The sequence below is a fragment of the Globicephala melas genome, chromosome 12 (genome assembly GCF_963455315.2).
Source record: "Globicephala melas chromosome 12, mGloMel1.2, whole genome shotgun sequence".
NCBI classification, from domain to species: Eukaryota; Metazoa; Chordata; class Mammalia; order Artiodactyla; family Delphinidae; genus Globicephala; species Globicephala melas.
The window spans coordinates 30620148-30641963 of NC_083325.1; the positions used below are offsets into that span (position 1 = coordinate 30620148).

Sequence of the window (21816 nt, forward strand, 5' to 3'; positions counted from 1 at the left end):
TCCTGTGCTTACTCAGCTTCCTTTTGTATGTGTTAGAGTTCTATTACTTTTGAGAAGGCAGTTGATAAGGACTAGTTTGCATACACAAAGAGAGTTAAGTTTACCAAGAGCTACAGGGTGCTCTTGAGGTTACAGTTGAATTGGAAAAATAAAATGTGTTTGTAGGAAATAAAGAACAAACCCTTTCAATGAAAGAGTGATGATTTCTAAAAACAAAATCTTTTTGTAGGGGGTTGTTACGTTTTTTCCAGTCACTGCATTTGACTATTTAGAACTTGAAGGGCATACCTCCAAAACAACAAATTTTAATTTAAGAGCCTTGATAAAATGTATTTGAATGTTTCTGAGTTGAATAGGACTTTACACTGTGGTCTCTGAAGTTGAAGGCTAAGTTATTCTGATAGTAATTCACCTAAAAAAGGGAAAAGTAGATTTCTTACTCAGGGTTAATAAGCTCGGGTGAGACGCTGTGCAGAAAATAGTTATTAAGCAGTTTTATATACTAGATAAATGAGATCCCTAGCTCCTTATTTGTGTTCAGCTCTAGAAAACCAACAGCCACACTTGAACACACCAGGCAAGATTTGGTGGCTCCTACTGTGGAAAAATAAGCAACTCTTGAGTGAAAAGACAGATGCTGACATTTGAGGGTCCCCGCCAAAAAGCAACTGGCCAAGAGTCCCCTTACAGTGGAGCGTACCAATCAGTAAGCCCTGCCCACGTACACAAACCTTCCAAATAGGTTTTTAGTGCTTCACTTCTAAATAAAGACAGCCAAAGATCACCAGAAATTGAGAAAAACCTTGATTGTAAAAGGTAGAGCTAAATAAAAGCAACTCTCAAGAATCAGAAAACTTCAACAACTATCATATCCTCAAATAAGATACTGTACTCAAGAAATTAGAACAGGATACTAATAAAATGTCACAATAAGAAATTAGAATATGAATAAATTCAGTGAGAATATTAAAAGAGATGTTCTATAACAAATCAAAAGTGTAGGGAAAAAAATAAATATGGATCAATTCAGGAGGTTTAATATTAAATCAATAGGAGTTCCAGGAAGAAAATAGAGGATTGAGTAGAATTTATTAAATAAAGGAAAATTTCCCTGATGAAATTTTGAGTTTCAAGATTAAAAAAAAGCTAATGTTGAATTTGCACAATAAATATAAAAGACCCATATGAAGCCATACCACTATGAAATTTTAGGATGCCAGACCTATAAAGAGAATATTCAGAAATTTACCAGGTAAAAAAAGGATCAAGGAAAATACTCAACGGCAACATTGGAACCTAGTGATCAATGGGGTGCTGTCTTCAAAAGTTTGAATGAATTATGTCTTGGGTGACAATAGAATAAAGACATTTTTAGACATGCAAGTTCTCAAAAGATTTTCTTCCTGTTCACTGATTCTCAGTTACTGGATAAACTCCATCAAAATAAGAGTAAATCAAAGAAAAAATATGATGTAGCGTCTAGAAACAGGATCAAACACGAGTGAGATAACGGGAAGTCCCAGGATTGCAGCTGTGAAGCGACCTGGCAGCCAATCCAGACTGATGGTCAGAGGGCTAGACTTAAGGTTATCTGAGATGCCAGCCTGTGTATTGTGAGATGTTTTATGGAACTATGGAGCATGTGAAAAGACTAAATACTGGAAGAAAAGCAAATGGAAAGAGACAGTTGTCAGGGAAAGCATTCTATAAGAAAGGAAACATTCCCTGAGCCAAGTACATGCATCAAGATAATATTTCATGTTTTCCTGAATTATATTCACAAATATTTGTATCAATACTATTCCACTGCTTTGGTTTTCTTTGGCAATTCCAATTGTGTGTTGGATTTCCTCTGCCTGACATGATTTCTATCATTTGTTCTTAATTATTTTTACCTTTTTGTTGGCGTTTTTCACTTCTAATCTCCGTTCCTTAATATGCTTCCTGTGGTATCCAGACTCACTTGTGTTCCTTTTAATGTAATCTTCATTTCTGAAAAAAAATTTTTTTCTGTTTTCTAAATTCCACCAATTTTTGTTTGACTTCAGGGATGTCTCTTCCCTGAATTCTTGTTTTTCTTAGCTGCATTCACTTCATTAGATTTTTAAAATTCATATTGGAATGTCTATATTATTTTCAACTGCTTTGTGGGAACATTTTTCCTGTGAGTCTTCTCCAGGGAAACTCTAGGTAAGTTTTGCCGTCTTATTTTTAATTACAGTATCTTGATACAAATGCTGTGCTTATTCCTATTTGTTCATATTTGAAACAGTTGGTTTTTCCTAGACCAAGTACCAGCAGGAGGATGAAGGGGAAAGACCTTGTCGAGGTTTCTCACCTCCCTCTGTGGCTACAATGAATTGTCTCCTTAAAAGTGTAGCCATGGGTCTTCTCTGGGATGTGATCTTGTTCAGAAGTTCTCTGCCAGCTCTGAGCTCCCTTGGTTCCTTCATCTGCTACATTAAGGGACCTAACTCATGTCTTCAATGAGATCCCCTAACTTGCTTTCTGAAAGACATCACCTCTGGAGCCCTTAGGCACTTCACACACCTTCCCTCCCTGCCTCTCCCACACTCATATGCTTGTTCAGTCCTCCCCACAGCAGGCTCCACTCAGGGTTTGGCTCTCTTCTCAGAGTGAATATTTGCGAGTGATTTCTGAGGTCTGCCACTACCAGCCCCCTCCTCACTCCCTGTCCTTCCCCCATGGCACTCAGTTGGCCTCCCATCCAGTACCACACTTCCACTCAATGTGGAATGTATACGTTTTCTTTGCATCCCTAGTTTCACTTAAGATAACTGTTTGTGGGAGTCAGTTGGTCATGTTTTCCTTGTCGCTCCCTGTGGTTTCCAGAAGTGGAAAGATCCAGAACCAGGCTGCTAACATTTCTACCAGAATCAGAAGACCAAAGGAATCTTTTAACAGATGTAAATCTGATCATGACACTCCCCTGCTTGAAAGTCTTTGTTTCAAATTGTATTTAGCAGTAATCTAACATCTTTAAGGTGGCCCGCAGAGCCTTCTACAAATGCAATCTGTGCTTACCCAACTTCACAGCAAGCCATTCTCCAGTCTCCCATAAGCCCTTCCACTCCACACTCATCTTTCAGTTTCCTGAATAAGTAAACACTTTGTATCAGTTAAGGTCCAGTCAAGGAGACAGAAGCCAACACTAAATTTTGAAAAGGGAAATTTTAATGTGAATAGTTGTTAAATAATAAAAAGTGGTTAACTACTAAAAGGGATCCAGAAATTGCAGGCGCAAAAAAAAGCAGCTACTATTTATGGACAGAGGGGACAATGCAGAAACTAAGGGTTTAGGAGAGCACTGAGTTTCTCACCTCTTCAAAGTGGGCTTGATTATCATAGGAACGTGCCACCTGCTGAACAAACATGCCAGAGGGCGTGGGCCAGGCCTGGTCCTTAGAAGCTGCCTGCCATTGGCCAGAGGTGGGTGGGCTGGAGATAATCTTTAGAAATGGTCCACCATGTGGGGGAGCTATAGGGTTGCCAGAATTAGCAAGTGAAAGCACAATCGCAAATATTGCAAGAAACATACTAAAAGTCATTTGTTGTTTAACTGGGTGTCCTGTATTTTATCTGTCAGTCCTCGAGAGTGGTGCAGCCAAAGCTGCCATGGAAGCAGCTGCAGGTAAGTAAAGTGTGGCCTGAGGGTGCAGCCGGGGCAGGTCCAGAGAACCACTGATGCGAGCGCCACTGGGTCTTCTGTACACTGATCCATTGGCTTGCACGCTGAAAAGAAAGAGAACCAGAACCCATAAGGAATGTGCCTTCCTGTCACCATCACCTTGCCATGTTCCCCCAGTGCCCTCTATTGACAAAGCCTAACATTGAGCCAACTGGCAAAGAAGAAATGTTTCACAAAGCAAGGCCAAGAAGAGTGGACTGGGGACCGAGACTCCCATTGCAGAGCCCTGCCATGTGCATGCCTTTTGTCTGCTCTTTGTCTTCAACTCTCCACTTAAATGTCCCTTCCTCTAAAATGCCTTCCTTTCTTTACCCACAATCTAAATCAGTAGCTCTCAAGCCATCTTATGTTTACTTTTCCTTTATAGCATTTGTCATCATTTTAAATTATGTATTTGTGCGATTATATCATTAAAACCTGTGTTGCCCACTAAAAGCTGGTGACTTTTCTTCAGTGCTGTATATACCCAGTAGGTAGTAAATCAATCAATTTATCTCAATCTTGTTTTAACCAAATGGATTTCTACCATGTGCTGATAGTACTACCAGCTAGAGTACTGGGTATGAGGTGATGAGAGCTAAAACTAAAGGACCAAACCAGGGCCAATTCTTTATGCCATGCCAAGTAATTTGAACTTTTTTTTAACTTAAAGGTCCTAGGGAGCCATTGATCTAATTTGTTTTTAGTCAAGATGTCTTCCAGGTTCCTGGCATGAGCAATTAGATGGATGGTTGGGACTAGTTACTGGGGTAGGAAAAGGAAGAAGCGCAGTTTGCGGGGGTGAGTAAGGATAGATGCTAGTTACAGGGCAGAAGATGAAAGCTAATGAGGTCTGCCTTTCAAAATGTGGTGCTTGGACATGTGTGACATTCAGGTAGAAATAGCCAGTAGGTAATGATATGGAATTTGGAAGGGAGGTCCAGGCTGAAATAGAGATGGGAGTCATCAGCATTTAGGTGGTAGTTCAACCCATGGAGTGGCAATCACCCAGAGAGACACTAGAGTGAGAAGAGGACTGAGGACAGAACTCTTAGGTCTATCAGTATTGAAGGGGACAGAGACAGAGAAGCTTGCAGAGGAGAATGATGAAGAGCTGCCAGACAGGTGGGAGAAATACTGCGGGTCCATGATGTTGCAGAAATCAAGGAGGAAAACATTCAAGTAGTGATGAGTCAAATTTGGCAGAGGGGAAAAATACAAGTTGTGAAAAAAAGTCCACTAGATTTAGCAATGAGGGAGTAATTGGTGACTTTAAAAATGAGCATTTTGGGCTTCCCTGGTGGCGCAGTGGTTGAGAGTCCGCCTGCCAATGCAGCGGACACGGGTTCGTGTCCCGGTTTGGGAAGATCCCACATGCCGCGGAGCGGTTGGGCCCGTGAGCCATGGCCGCTGAGCCTGCGCGTCCGGAGCCGGTGCTCCGCAGCGGGAGAGGCCACAACAGTGAGACGCCTGCGTACCGCAAAAAAAAAAAAAAAAAATCATTTTCAGTGAAGAAGTAGGAGCAAAATGTGGACTGTAAAGGAGTGGGAGGTGGGGATAGTTAACTAGTGCAGCCTCTGCCTTCCCGATTAAGTGGGCTATAGACGGAAGGAGAGAGGAAAGAGGAGATGGGTTTTAAAAAGCAATAATTTTTTAAAATCTCAATACAATAAACTATGAATAAATCACAAAGATAAGTAAATGACCACCAAAAAAACAACCCCACTCTTCATTCGGAAATACACAACAAAAAACATTCACCTCCGTTTACACAGAAAATCGGAACAACAGTTAAAGAATGCGTTTGTGTGCATGTGTGTACTGTTTTTCTAGGATACTCAATTGAATGATGGATTAAAGAATGTAAATTGCAAAAACTGTATGATATATATTGTCAAATTATATTGGTACTTTATAACGTTCAGCTCTTTATAATGGTACAGTTATAATGGTACAGCTCTTAAAAGCTGTACCATTTTACACTCCAACCAATAATGTCCGAAAGCACTCGTTTGCCCCCCTACTTTTACCAGTGCTGGTTGTTATTAAGCCTTTATTTTTGCCAATCTGATGCATGTAAAATGATCTCTTTTATTTCCCTAATTGTAAGTAAAGTTAGTGATTTGTTCCCATGATAGTTGGCTGTTTGTGTTTCTTTTCTGTGACCTGTCTGTATCCTTTGTCCATTTGACCTCCAAGGACTTTAAGACATTATAATAATCACATGTTGAATATGTGATAACTATATATCATATGTCTTTAGAAGTAAAAGATGCAGTAAAAATATGAGCAAGAAGTAACTATTGAATGATTAGGCAGAATTTTTAAAGAAACTAATAGATCCTGTAGAAATTAAAAACACAAAAGCTAAAATTAAAAATTCAATGGACTGGCAAAACCAAATTAGATACAGCTGAAGACATCTGTGAATTGGAACAGTACAACAGTGCAGAGACAAAGAGGTAGAAAATATGAAGAGAGCATGGAGAATAGAATGGGAAATCTAAAATATATTTAAACTGGAGTTCCATAAAGAGAGAAAACAATTTGGGATGGGAAGTATTCGAAGAGATAGGGCTGAGAATTTTCCCGAATTATTGAAGGGTAGGAATTCTCAGACAAGATCCACAATGAATCCCAAGGAAGATAAATAAAATGAAGTCCATGCTTACATATATAGTCAAATTGCAGATTATCAAAGACAGATTTTAAAAGCAGCAGAGAGGGGGAGAAAAAAGACTACTACAATGATATGACAATTAGATTGACATCAAATGTTTCAACAGCAAGACGATGGGCCAGAATTCAGAGGGGTATCTTCAATGTGCTGAAAGAAACAACCAACTTAAAGCAATCATACAAGAATGAGGATGAAATAGAAAAAGAAAAGCCAAGAGAATTTGCCAACAATAAATCCAATACTAAATGAACTTCTAAAGCGTATATTTCAGGGAGAAAAAAATCCCCAAACAAACGTCTGAGCTGCAAAAAGAAATGGTAAGCAAAGAAATTTATACATATGTAGTTTAATCTAAAGCAACAATAATAGTGCCTTCTTCTAAGGGAGAACTAAAATAAAATACTGGATAATAATAATATATATGACAGGAGGTGGTTAAAGTGTTCTAAGATCACTGTATTTTTTTTCAGGAGAATAGCAGAAAAATGTATTAGCTTTGGCCTTGAGTTAAAATGTAAAGGATCGTCACTAAAATAATAAAAATAGAGCATATAACTTCCCAAAAGAGGAGGTAACAAAAAAATCCAAAAGAAGGCAGAAGAAGAAAAGAAACAGAGAAAGCCAGACAAACCAATCTTAGATGGTAGAAATAATTCCAAATGGATTAACAAGCATAATACATGTACGAAGCTAATAAAAGAGATTGTCTAATTGGATTTTTAAAATCTAGATGCACTGCTTAGAAGCAACATCTAAAACAAAAGTATGCAGAAAGATATATACCAGGAAACCGTAAATGAAGCTGATGTAGCCAAATTAATAGCAAAGAAAATATATACACATCTGTTCTCAAGCACACATGGAATACTTAAGAAAATATTGGTTTTTAAAGGTCACAGGAGTTAGAAGGGTAAGGGAAGTTGAAGAATAATTATTGCCAATTGGCAAAAATCAAAGAACTGTGAATAATTGTTCTAATGTGCCAATACCACACAAATTCTTTTTATTGGAAATGCCTTTAAATATCAGAAGCTATTATTCATCTATTAACAAATAAATAAATAAAGCAGAGTTTCTATGAGATCAAAAAAAGTAGCCTATCATGTTTTCTGACCATAAAGAAGTTAGGTTAGAAATCAGTTACGAAAACGCATGTATAAATAACTTATGAGTCAAAGAAGACTCCATAGTGAAAATTTTAAATTATTTAAAATTTAAAGAAAATAAAAATATTGTCTATCAAAATTTGTGGAATGCAAATAAAATGGCCCTTTGAAAGTAATGTATACCCTTAAATGCTTATATTAGAAAAGAAAGGTTAGAAATTAATGGGCAGGGACTTCCCTGGTGGTCCAGTGGTTAAGAATCCGCCTTCCAATGCAGGGGATGTGGGTTTGATCCCTGGTTGGGGAACTAAGATCCCACATGCCACGGGGCAACTGAGCCCACGCACCACAAACTACAGAGCCTGCATACTCTGGAGCCTGTGTGCCACTAGAAAGCCTGCGTGCTGCAACTGAGACCCGACGCGGACAAAAGTAAACTTTAAAAAAATAGTCTATATATATTAAAAACAAAAAAAACAATGAGAGAATTAAGTAAAGTGACTGGGTAAAAAATATTAACATACTGAAAATTAACATACCATAATGAACCATAACTTGAGAATATTGTGCAATTCTGAGAATCCTATTTATGAGAAGAGGGCTCAGAAAGGACTTCGATGATGGCAATGTTTCTTCAAAGACCCTTCTTTGAAGGAGGAATGGAAGAACCCTGAGTGTCTGGCTTGGAAGAAAGAAACCTCTTTTAGAATGGGGTTGCTTGATAGCTTCCTTTCTGGCTGGAACAGATAATGTGTCTCAGCAGAAAACCCACAGATCTCTTAGGACACATTTGGGCAATTCCACTGAAAAAAATTTAAACACTCTTTACAACAGGGTCTCTCAATTGTGGCACTACTGACATTTTGGTCCAGATAATTCTTTGTTGTAAGGGCTGTCCTGTGCATTGCAGGATCTTCCATGGCATCTACTAGATGTGTAGCAGTGCTACCAGTTGAGAACAACTGCTTTAGATAATCACTTGGTACTTATACAATCATAAACACAACCAGGCATTGAAACCCCACAGTATTACTAGGTGATCATCTAGATGATACAGGATATACTGATGATCATTTAAAACCTTATAATTGAAATGGAAAGACAAAATTGGAAAAATTTTCTGGAAAAAAATGTGCCCGTCTCCCCCTACCTCCAGTTTAAGAAACAACATAGCAAACCTTAATCATGAAAGGGACCACTTCTCTTATTAACAGTTGAGAAGACTACGGTTCTACCAGCTAAAGAATGTCACTCACCTTCTGGCTCAACAAGGATTAAGTCATTAGCCACTGCAGTCACTGACCTTCAACACACCCTGAAAGGAGTTCAGGGTGGAGATCAGAAATGGGGCACTCCATGCTCTGGGAAAACTGGCAGAATAGGACTTCATATAGATATTTTCGGGGGATTTTATGAACCCAGTTTCTTGCATCTTCCCATACTTAGAAAAACACTGAAATCATTATCTGTGCCTTGTGACCAGCAGCAATCTTCTACCAAGCTGTGTGCTTGATTACACATACCCCTTCTCCAAAATCACAGATGTACTAACCTCTCCCCATACCTCTTCAGATCACTTCTTCAAAGCTATCTGAGAGGTTGTCTCCCTGACTATAGTCCTAAGTAAGTCCCTGAATAAAACTGAAACTCACAGCTCTCACATTTTTTTTATTTTAAATATTTTTATTATTTCCGTTGACAGTTCTCAGGCAACCGGCCCACAGTGCCACCACTAATAAGTATCAGGATGAAAGCTAAAGGTGCAGGAAATCTCATTCCAGAGTTTTCCAACACACACACACAGGCCTCACCCTTAACATATTTGTACTCAGGAGCACGAATTTATTTATTTGATTAGACTTATTTATTAGACTTATTCTGTGCGATTCCAAGGACCAAAACTAGGTCATACCAGAACCCAATTCCAACGCCTAATACGGGAAAACGTTCAAGTAATATGTCAGAGTATAATTAAGGGAGAAAAAGATAACTTGATGCAAACACACAAGTGATAGAAGCAGCAAATACTTTGGTGGACAAGATCCCCTTGACAAAACACTAAATCGCAGCCGGCATCTGCTAATAATGTAGAAAATCTAAGTTGATTTTTGCATCAATGACCAATGGAATTCTACTCAGAAATAGGACTCACTCAGGCCTGAAACAGTCATGACCAGCCCTAGAGTTGTCTGTGCCTTCCAGTACCAGCAGGGTTGGCCAGAAGCACTCTTTCCACAGCAAAGAACCTAAGTAGTACTACCGCCAGGTAGGGGCAGATTCCACCACGGGATTCCCCAATTGTCAGCCGCCTCCAGGAGGAGGAAACTACAACTCCCGTCAGACAACGCTAGCTGAGGTGGGCGGGCTCTCGCCGCGCGTGGGCGGCTCTGACCAATAACGACTGTCGTTACAGCGAACAGTTTGGCCGCGTTTGTAAAAGGCCGTGGCAGGCGAAGAGAGAGGAGGTGAGGGCGGTCATCAGCTGGGGGCCTGGGACGGCGGGGTGGGGGGCGCAGGGCAGGTAAGGGGGCTGTGTTGACAGAAGGCGGGGGCGGCAATGGGACAAGGGCGTAGAGCTGGGAATCCCGGCGGATAGCGTTTCCCAAGAGCAGGGTGCCAGGCAGGTGATGCTTCTGCTTGGGCCTACTTAGGACCGGAAGTGAGCGGTCGCGCGGGGAGGATGCCGGGAAGCAGGTCCCCGGGTGGGTGCGTCCGGGGGCTGGCCGCATCCCGGAAGCCAGGTGGGAGGTGCGGGTCCCGCAGGCCGGATGACAGGGGTCTTGTCTGCGTGGCCCCGAAGGCCTTTCTCCACTCTTCCGAGGCAGTGCGGGGCAATGGAAGCACCCTGGACCTGGAGTTGAGAGTCCTGGCTTCTAGTCCTGCCCCTTCCTCTCACTTGTGGTTTGACGGAATCCAGCAGATTCCAAACTCACGTTAGATTATCTAGAGGCCGGCTGAGGGACATTAATCAAATCACTACTTTCTCTGAGCCAGTTTCTTCATCTCTAAGATAAAATAATACCTACTTCACAGGATCGTGGTGAGCATACATGAGTAAATGCATGGGAAAAGCTTACTTGTACTCAGTAAACGTTAGCAAGTTTATGTTTTATTTATGGTGATCGTTCTCTTCACTTACTGTGCTTCACAAGCCTTAAACAGCATTCACCAAACTGTATATAGCTCTACAGCCGAATAGTACGGGGCTGAAAACCCAGCAGTACAGGGAGTGTTCGTGGGGTAGCTCTTCCAGCACCAGTCCGTTTACACCATCTGAGGAGGCTGTTGAGTAAACTTGCCAGGGAGAGGAGACGCTTTCCTAGGCAGGATTCAAAAATACAGGTTCTTTATGAAACTGCACTCCTTCTTGGGTGGGACCCAACCAAAACTCAGACCAGGACTCCAACCCCCCTGCACCTCACATTGGGAATTGAACCCACAATCCCTGACTTAGGAGGGGACTCGAACCCACTGTCTTTTAGTTGAAACTGCTCACCTGGTGTCAGGACTTACTGAAGCTCAGAGAATTCAGCGTGAGGCAAAGTGGCAGGTGAAGAGTGAGTTTATTAGCATAGGAGGCTTGTGAGAGATACGAGCTGGACAGCAGGGGAGCACAGCCCTGAGAACAAAGAGGGCTATATTTTTATAATCAAAGAAAAAGTGGGGAGAGGAGAACACCACCTTCTTCCTCAGTCTTGGGCAGACGTCAAGGCTTACATCATCGGTTCCTCCTTTGACCCTATCTGGTCTAACCCGGACTGCCTTGGCGCTATTTAAATCATATGTATATTAGCAAAAGGGTGGTAAATTATACTAAGATATGGTAATCCATCTCAAGTTTTTGTATAATGTCCCCTCTCACCTAGTTTCTTTCCCCTTTCATCTATATTCCTGTCTTGGCTACATGCAGAAATGCTACTCTTCAAGGATCATTAACTCCCTGACTTCATGTAACAAGATTCAGACCCCATATCTATTGTCTTGTGTTGTAACTACCAGGATTTGTGGCTTGAGTGTGTCTGGTGTTTGGATGCACCTGGTCTTCCTTCAAGATAGTGTGGACTGTTGCTAGGTTACTGGATTCTTTTCTTGAGTGGTCATTAGCTTACATCAGTCTCCCAAACTCCCTTAAAATTCCCTTTCTCTCTTTAATCCCCTAGTGGGATTTCTAAACTAACTAATCCTACTCTATCCCTGTCATTTACAAATTGTGTTACTTGTTTATGTATGCTTTCAATATAGAATCTGTAATAAGTGATACTAGTACAAGTTTAAAATTCAAATCGTATGGAACAGTGAAATGTATATCTCCTTCCCACTTTCTGTTTCTCAAGTCCCCAGTCCCTTCTTCTGAGGCAACATATTCTATATGTGTGTATCTCCCCTGTCTTTTTTCTTTTTTAAATCAAGAGTATCACATTGTACACGAAGTATTATACCTTTTTTTACTCCACAATATATCTTGATATTGGTTCCTTATCAATACATATAAATCTGATTCGTTTTAGGGGCTCTATAGTAGCATATTGTATGGTTACACCATGATTTATTTAGTTAGCTCTTAGGCTGCTTCTGTTCTTGTGCAGTTATGGACAGCCTTGCATGGAGTACCCCTGTACATATTTTGTGTTCATGTGAGACTAGAACTCATGAAATCTTAAAAGTGGAATTGCTAAGTCAAAGTGTGTTTTAAGTTTATTTACATCCTTTTAAAGACGATATTGCAGTTTACACGCCCACAATAGTGTACACTGCCTATTTCTCCACATCCTCATGTGATAACATTTATCTTTTGTGTCACTTTGCTGAAGTCTTGTTTTCATTTGCCTCTTGCTTATTGTAAGGTTGAATTTGGGACGTTTAAAATCATTTTTCGGGAATTCCCTGGGAGTCCAGTGGTTAGGACTCCGTTCTTCCATTGCTGGGGGCCTGGGTTTGATCCCTGGTTGGGGAAATATCTCACAAGCCACATCGCCAAAAAAATCATTTTTTTTCTTTTTCATAAGCTGTCTTTTTATGCACTTTGCTCATTTTTTCTAGTGGGTTTGCTTTTTTCTTATTGTAAAAATTCTTATTTTAGGAAATTAACCCTTTGTTATTTGTGTTCCAAATATTTTCCCTTTATTTTTAATGACAGATTTATTGAAACATAAATCACATAACATAAAATTCACCCTTTTAAAATGTTACAATTCAGCGATTTTTAGTATATTCACAGAGTAGTGCAACCTTTCATTACCCCAGAAAGAAACATCACACTCAATGGCAGTCACTCCCAGTCCCGCCTTTCAACCCTAGCAACCACTCCTCTTTCTGTCTCTGTGCATTTGCTTATCCTAGATGTTTCATTTAAATGGAAGGTAAGGCTTTTTATGTCTGGCTTCTTTCACTTAGCCTAATATATCAAGGCTCATTCATCCATGCTGTAGCATGTGTCAGAACTTCATTCCCTTTTATGGCCAAATAATATTTCATTGTATGGATATATCATATTTTGTTTACCCATTCATCAGTTGTTGGACATTTGGATTGATTCTACTTTCTGACTTTTATGAATACTACTACAGTGAACACCAGTACAAATTTTTGTATGTTTTCAATTCCATTGGGCATATATAGATATAAATATAGATATAGATAGATATAGATAAAGATTCTCTTGGGAGTCATATGGTAACTCTGACATTTTGAAGAACGATCAGTTTTCCAAAGTGGCTGCACCATTTTGTAATACCATCAACAATGTATGAAGGTTCCAGTTTTTCTATACCCTTGTTATTGTCTATCTTTTCTTAGTCATCTTAGTGGCTGTGAAGTGGCATCTCACTGACATTTTGATTTGCATTTCCTTAGTGACGTGATATTGAATATCTTTTCGTGTGTTTATTGGCTATCTGTATATCTTCTTTGGAGACGTATCCATTCAGATCATTGGCCCATTTTTATTTTTTTGAATTTTATTTTATTTTTTTATACAGCAGGTTCTTGTTAGTTATCCATTTTATACATATTACTGTATACATGTAAATCCCAGTCGCCCAATTCATCACACCACCACCACCACCCCCGCCACTTTCCCCCCTTGGTGTCCATACGTTTGTTCTCTGCATCTGTGTCTCTATTTCTGTCCTGCAAACCGGTTCATCTGTACCATTTTTGTAGGTTCCACATATATGCATTAATATACGATATTTGCTTTTCTCTTTCTGACTTACTTCACTCTGTATGACAGTCTCTAGATCCATCCGCGTCTCTACAAATGACCCAATTTCATTCCTTTCTATGGGTGAGTAATATTCCATTGTATATATGTACCACATCTTCTTTATCCATTCATCTGTCGTTGGGCATTTAGGTTGCTTCCATGACCTGGCTATTGTAAATAGTGCTGCAATGAACACTGGAGTGCATGTGTCTTTTTGAATTATGGTTTTCTCTGGGTATATGCCCAGTAGTGAGACTGCTGGGTCATATGGTAATTCTATTTTTAGTTTTTTAAGGAACCTCCATACTGTTCTCCATAGTGGCTGTATCAATTTACATTCCCACCAACAGTGCAAGAGGGTTCCCTTTTCTCCACACCCTCTCCAACATTTGTTGTTTGTAGATTTTCTGATGATGGCCATTCTAACTGGTGTGAGGTGATACCTCATTGCAGTTTTGATTTACATTTCTCTAATAATTAGTGATGTTGAGCAGCTTTTCATGTGCTTCTTGGCCATCTGTATGTCTTCTTTGGAGAAATGTCTATTTAGGTCTTCTGCCCATTTTTTGATTGGGTTGTTTGTTTTTTTAATATTGAGCTGCATGAGCTGTTTATATATTTTGGAGATTAATCCTTTGTTGATTCACTTGCAAATATTTTCTCCCATTCTGAGGGTTGTCTTTTCATCTTGTTTGTAGTCTCCTTTGCTTTGCAAAAGCTTTTAATTTTCATTAGGCCCCATTTGTTTATTTTTGTTTTTATTTCCATTACTCTAGGAGGTGGATGAAAAAAGATCTTGCTGTGATTTATGTCAAAGAGTGTTCTTCCTATGTTTTCCTCTTTTTTTTTTTTATAGTGTCCAGTTTTACATTTAGGTCTCTAATCTATTTTGAGTTTACTTTTGTGTATGGTGTTAGGGAGTGTTCTAATTTCATTCTTTAACATGTAGCTGTCCAGTTTTCCCAGCACCACTTATTGAAGAGACTGTCTTTTCTCCATTGTATATCCTTGCCTCTTTTGTTATAGATTAGTTGACCGTAGGTGCGTGGTTTTATCTCTGGGCTTTTTATCCTGTTCCATTGATCGATATTTCTTTTTTTTGTGCCAGTACCATGTTGTCTTGTTTTAAAAAATTTATTCATTTGTTTATTTATTTTTGACTGTGTTGGATCTTCATTGCTGCGCACCAGCTTTCTCTAGTAGTGGCGAGCGGGGGCTACTCTTTCTCATTGCGGTGGCTTCTCGTTGTGGAGCACGGGCTCTAGAGCACAGGCTCAGTAGTTGTGGCTCACGGGCTTAGTTGCTCCGAGGCATCTGGGATCTTCCCGGACCAGGGCTCAAACCCGTGTCCCCTGCATTGGCAGGGGGATTCTTAACCACTGTGCCACCAGGGAAGTCCATATTGTCTTGATTAGTGTAGCTTTGTAGTATAGTCTAAAGTCAGGAAGTCTGATTCCTCCAGCTCCATTTTTTTCCCTCAAGACTGCTTTGACTATTCGGGGTCTTTTGTGTCTCCATATAAATTTTAAGATTTTTTTAAGACACAGACCTACTAGAGAATGGACTTGAGGATATGGGGGGAGGAACGGTAAGCTGGGACAAAGTGAGAGAATAGCATGGACATATATATATTACCAAACCTAAAATAAATAGCTAGTGGGAAGCAACCGCATAGCACAGGCAGATCAGCTCAGTGCTTTGTGATGACCTAGAGGGGTGGGATAGGGAGGGTGGGAGGGAGGGAGACGCAAGATGGAAGAGATATGAGGACATATATATATGTATAGCTGATTCACTTTGTTATAAAGCAGAAACTAACACACCACTGTAAAGCAATTATACTCCAATAAAGATGTTTAAAAAAAGATATTTTGTTCTAGTTCTGTAAATAAAACACCATTGGTAATTTGATAGGGATTGCATTGAATCTGTTGATTGATTTGGGTAGTATAGTCATTTTCACAATATTGATTCTTCCAATCCAAGAACATGGTATATCTCTCCACCTGTTTGTATCATCTTTAATTTCTTTCATCAGTGTCTTATACTTTTCTGCATACAGGTCTTTTGTCTCCCTAGGTAGGTTTATTCCTAGGTATTTTATTCTTTTTGTTGCAATGGTAAATGGGAGTGTTTCCTTAATTTCTCTTTCAGATTTTTCATCATTAGTGTATAGGAATGCAAGAGATTTCTGTGCATTAATTTTGTATCCTGCAACTTCACCAAATTCATTGATTAGCTCTAGTAGTTTTCTGGTGGCATCTTTAGGATTCTCTATGTATAGTATCATGTCATCTGCAAACAGTGACAGTTTTACTTCTTCTTTTCCAATTTCTATTCCTTTTATTTCTTTTTCTTCTCTGATTGCTGTGGCTAGGACTTCCAAAACTGTGTTGAATAACAGTGGTAAGAGTGGACATCCTTGTCTTTTTCCTCATCTTAGAGGAAATGGTTTCAGTTTTTCACCATTGAGAATGATGTTTTCTGTGGTTTGTCATATCTGGCCTTTATAATGTTGAGGTAGGTTCCCTCTATGCCCACTTTCTGGAGAGATTTTATCATAAATGGGTGTTGAATTTTGTCAAAAGCTTTTTCTGCATCTATTGAGATCATCATATGGTTTTTATTCTTCAATTTGTTAATATGGTGTATCACATTGATTGATTTGTGTATATTGAAGAATCCTTGAATCCCTGGGGTAAATCCCACTTGATCATGGTGTATGATCTTTTTAATGTGCTGTTGGATTCTCTTTGCTAGTATTTTGTTGAGGATTTTTACATCTATGTTCATCAGTGATATTGGTCTGTAATTTTCTTTTTTTGTAGTATCTTTGTCTGGTTTTGGTATCAGGGTGATGGTGGCCTCATAGAATGAGTCTGGGATTGTGCCTTCCTCTGCAGTTTTTTGGAAGAGTTTGAGAAGGATGGGTGTTAGCTCTTCTCTAAATGTTTGTTAAAATTCACCTGCGAAGGCATCTTGTCCTGGACTTTTGTTTGTTGGAATATTTTTAATCACAGTTTTAATTCCATTACTTGTGATTGGTCTGTTCATATTTTCTATTTCTTCCTGGTTCAGTCTTGGAAGATTTTGCCTTTCTAAGAATTTGTCCATTTCTTCCAGGTTGTCCATTTTATTGGCATAGAGTTGCTTGTAGTAGTCTCTTAGGATGCTTTGTATTTCTGCAGTGTCTGTTGTAACTTTTCTTTTTTTCATTTCTAATTTTATTGATTTGAGCCCTCTCCCTCTTTTTCTTGATGAGTCTGGTTAATGGTTAATTTTGTTTATCTTCTCAAAAAACCAACTTTTAGTTTTATTGATCCTTGCTATTGTTTTCTTTGTTTCTGTTTCATTTATTTCTACTCTGATCATTATGATTTCTTTCCTTCCACTAACTTTGGGTTTTGTTTGTTCTTCTTTTTCTAGTTCCTTTAGCTGTAAGGTTAGATTGTTTATTTGAGATTTTTCTTGTTTCTTGAGGTAGGCTTGTATTGCTATAAACTTCACTCTTAGAACTGCTTTTGCTGCATCCCATAGGTTTTGGATCTTTGTGTTTTCGTTGTAATTTGTCTCTAGGTATTTTTTTATTTCCTCTTTGTTTTCTTCAGTGATCTCTTGGTTATTTAGAATGTACTGTTTAGACTACATGTATTTATGTTTTTTATGTTTTTCTCCCTGTAATTGATTTCTAATCTCATAGCGTTATGGTGAGAAAAGATGCTTGATATGATTTCAATTTTCTTAAATTTACTGAGGCTTGATTTGTGGCCCAAGATGTGATCTATCCTGGAGAATGTTCCGTGCACGCTTGAGAAGAAATTGTAATCTGCTGTTTTTGGATGGAATGTCCTATAGATATCAAATAAATCTATCTGGTCTATTGTGTCATTTAAAGATTGTGTTTCCTTATTAATTTTCTGTTTGGATGCTCTGTCCATTTGTGTAAGTGAGCTGTTAAAGTTACCCACTATTATTATGTTACTGTCGATTTCCTCTTTTATAGCTGTTAGCTGTTGCCTTATGTATTGAGGTGCTCCTATGTTGGGTGCATATATATTTATAATTGTTATATCTTCTTCTTGGATTGATCCCTTGATCATTCATTATGTAGTGTCCTTCCTTGTCTTTTGTAACATTCTTTTTTGTTTTTTAAAGAAGATGTTGGGGGTAGGAGTTTATTAATTAATTAATTAATTTTTGCTGTGGGGTCTTCGTTTCTGTGCGAGGGCTTTCTCTAGTTGTGGCAAGCAGGGGTCACTCTTCATCGTGGTGCACAGGCCTCTCACTATTGCGGCCTCTCTTGTTGCGGAGCACAGGCTCCAGATGCACAGGCTGAGTAGTTGTGGCTCACGGGCCTAGTTGCTCCACGGCATGTGGGATCCTCCCAGACCAGGGCTCGAACCCATGTCCCCTGCATTAGCAGGCAGACTCTCAACCACTGTGCCACCAGGGAAGCCCATCTTGTAACATTCTTTATTTTAAAGTCTATTTTATCTGATATGAGTATTGCTACTCCAGCTTTTTTTTGATTTCCATTTGCATGGAATATCTTTTTCCATCTCCTCACTTTCAGTCTATATGTGTCCCTAGGTCTGAGGTGGGTCTCTTGTAGACAGCATATATATGGGTCTTGATTTTGTATCCATTCAGCGAGCCTGTGTCTTTTGGTTGGAGCATTTAATCCATTCACATTTAAGGTAATTATCGATATGTATGTCCCTATTACCATTTTCTTAATTGTTATGGGTTTGTTTTTGTAGGTCCTTTTCTTCTCTTGTGTTTCCCACTTAGAGAAGTTCCTTTAGCATTTGTTGTAGAGCTAGTTTGGTGGTGCTGAATTCTCTTAGCTTTTCCGTCAAATCTGAATGAGATCTTTGCCAGGTAGAGTAATCTTGGTTGTAGGTTCTTCCCTTTCATCACTTTAAATGTATCATGCCACTCCCTTCTGGCTTGTAGAGTTTCTGCTGAGAGATAAGCTGTTAACATATGGGAGTTCCCTTGTATGTTATTTGTTGTTTTTCCCTTGTTGCTTTCAATCATTTTTCTTTGTCTTTAATTTTTGTCAATTTGATTACTCTGTGTCTCGGTGTGTTTCTCCTTGGATTTATCCTGCCTGGTACTCTCTGCACTTCCTGGACTTGGGTGGCTATTTCCTTTCCCATGTTAGGGAAGTTTTCGACTATAATCTCTTCAAATATTTTCTCGGGTCCTTTCTCTCTCTCTTCTCCTTCTGGGACCCCTATAATGCGAATGTTGTTGTGTTTAATGTTGTCCCAGAGATCTCTTAGGCTGTCTTCATTTCTTCTCGTTCTTTTTTCTTTATTCTGTTCCATGGCAGTGAATTCCACCATTCTGTCTTCCAGGTCACTTATCTGTTCTTCTGCCTCAGTTATTCTGCTATTGATTCCTTCTAGTGTATTTTTCATTTCAGTTATTGTATTTTTCATCTCTGTTCTTTAATTCTTCTGGTATCTGTTCTTTAATTCTTCTAGGTCTTTGTTAAACATTTCTTGCATCTTCTCGATCTTTGCGTCCATTCTTTTTCCGAGGTCCTGGATCATCTTCACTATCATTCTGAATTCTTTTTCTGGAAGATTGCCTATCTCCACTTCAATTAGTTGTTTTTCTGGGGTTTTATCTTGTTCCTTTATCTGGTACATAGCCCTCTGCCTTTTCATCTTGTCTATCTTTCTGTGAATGTGGGTTTTGTTCCACAGGCGGCAGGATTGTAGCTCTTCTTGCTTCTACTGTCTGCCCTATGTTGGATGGAGCTAAGAGGCTTGTGCAAGTTTCCTGATGGGAGGGACTGGTGGTGGTAGATCTGGGTGTTGCTCTGGTGGACAGAGCTCAGTAAAACTTTAATCTGCTTGTCTGCTAATAGGTGGGTCTGGGTTCCCTCCCAGTTGGTTGGTTTGGCCACTGGAGCCTACCCGGGCTCTTTGGTGGGGCTAATGGCGGACTCTGGGAGGGCTCATGCCAAGGAGTACTTCCCAGAACTTCTGCTGCCAGTGTCCTTGTCCTCACGGTGAGCCACAGCCACCTCCCGCCTCAGCAGGAGACCCTCCAACACTAGCAGGTAGGTCTGGTTCAGTCTCTTATGGGGTCACTGTTCCTTCCCCTGGGTCCTGAAGCTCACACTACTTTGTGTGTGCCCTCCAAGAGTGGAGTTTCTGTTTCCTGCAGTCCTGTCAAAGTCCTGCAATTGAATCCCATTAGCCTTCAAAGTCTGATCCTCTAGGAATTCTTCCTCCCATTGCCAGACCCCCTGGTTGGGACCCCTGACGTGGGGCTGAGAACCTTCACTCCAGTTGGTGGACTTCTGTGGTATAAGTGTTCTCTAGTTTGTAAGTCACCCCCCCAGCAGTTACAGGATTTGATTTTATTGTGATTGCGCCCCTCCTACCGTCTCACTGTGGCTTCTCCTTTGTCTTTGGATGTGGGGTATCTTTTATGGTGAGTTCCAGCGTCTTCCTTTCGATGATTGTTCAGCAGTTAGTTGTGAATCTGGTGCTCTCGTGAGGGGGAGTCTCATTGGCCCATTTTTAAATTGGGTTGTTTGTCTTTTTATTGTTAACTTATAAGTCCCTTATCATATATATGACTTGCAAATATTTTCTCCCATTCTGTAGGTTATCTTTTCAGTTTCTTTTCTTTTTTTTTAATTTTATTTATTTTTTGGTTGCATTAGGTCTTCATTACTATGTGCGGGCTTTCTCTAGTTGTGGCGAGCGGGGGCTACTCTTTGTTGCAATGCACAGGATTCTCATTGCGGAGGCTTCTCTTGTTTCGGAGCATAGGCTCTAGGCACGCAGGCTCCAGTAGTTGCAGCACGCAGGCTCAGTAGTTGTGGCATGTGGGCCCTAGAGTGTGCGGGCTTCAGTAGTTGTGGTGCTTGTGCTCAGTAGTTGCGGCTTACGGGATTAGTTGCTCCACGGCATGTGGGATCTTCCCAGACCAGGGATCAAACCCATGTCCCCTGCATTGGCAGGCAGATTCTTAACCACGGTGCCACCAGGGAAGTCCCTATCTTTTCACTTTCTTGATGTGTACTTTGAAACACAAATGTTTTTAATTTTGACGAAGACCAATTTTTCTATTTTTTTTCTTTTGCGACTTATGCTTTTGGTGTTATATCTAAGAAACCATTGCCTAATCCAAGGTCTCGAGGTTTATTTGTTTATTTATTTATTTAAAAAAATTTTTTTTAATTTGTTTATACATTTTGGCTGCACTGGGTGTCAGGTGCGGCATGCGGGATCCTTTAGTTGCGGCACTGTTTTTAGTTGTGGCATGTGAACTCCCAGTTGTGGCATGCGTGCAGGATCTAGTTCCCCAACCAGGGATTGAACTCGGGCCCCCCACATGGGGAGCGTGGAGTCCTCCCCACTGGATTACCAAGGAAGTCCCAGTCACGAAGATTTATGCCTGTGTTTCTCCCTAAGAGTTTTAGCTCTTACATTGATGTCTATGATCCACTTTGTTAATTTTTATATACAGTGTGAGGCAGGGGTCCAACTTCATTTTTTTGCAGGTGGCTATTCAGTTGTTCCAGCACCATTTGTTGACAGGACTGTTATTTTCCCATTAAATGATCTTGGTGTCCTTGTTGAACATCAATTGACCATAAATGTGAGGGTTCACTTTTGAACTCTCAGTTCTCTTTCACTGATTTGTATATCTGTATGTCTAAGTCACATTGTCTTTTTTTCCTCCAGCTTTTTTGAGATGTAATTGACATATAACATTGTGTAAAGTTTAAAGTGTGATATGCTTATATTGCAAAATGATTACCACCATAGCATTAACTAACGCTTCCATCACATCACATAATTACCATTTCTTGTTTGTGGTAAGAACATGTAAGATCTACTCTTAGCAACTTTCAAGTATAAATGCAGTATTGCTAACTATAATAACTATGCTGTATATTAGATCCCCAGAACTTATTCATCTTATAACTAGAAGAGTTTGTACCCTTTCACTAACATCTCCCCATTTCTCCAATCCCCTAGTCCCCTGGCAACTACCATTCTATTCTGCTTCTATGAGTTTGGCTTTTTTAGGTCCTACATATAAGTGATGTAATACAGTATTTGTCCTTCTCTGTCCACATTGTCTTAATTTGCTTTGTAGTACA

The 21816-nt window shown here is 39.7% G+C and overlaps 1 protein-coding gene across 4 annotated transcripts in view; it reads left to right on the top strand.

Moving 5' to 3' along the window:
* The first annotated feature begins 9887 nt into the window (after positions 1-9887).
* C12H2orf42 (chromosome 12 C2orf42 homolog) overlaps positions 9888-21816 on the top strand; it is a 42433-nt gene continuing 30504 nt past the window's right edge. For 2 of the 4 annotated variants that reach the window (XM_060309285.1, XM_030877473.2), the window contains exon 1: positions 9919-9939. The gene's annotated coding sequence lies outside the window, so the exon portion shown is untranslated. Of the gene's footprint in view, positions 9940-10450; positions 10515-21816 lie in introns of those variants that run through there. The other 2 variants (XM_030877472.2, XM_060309286.2) reach the window with 2 other exon arrangements.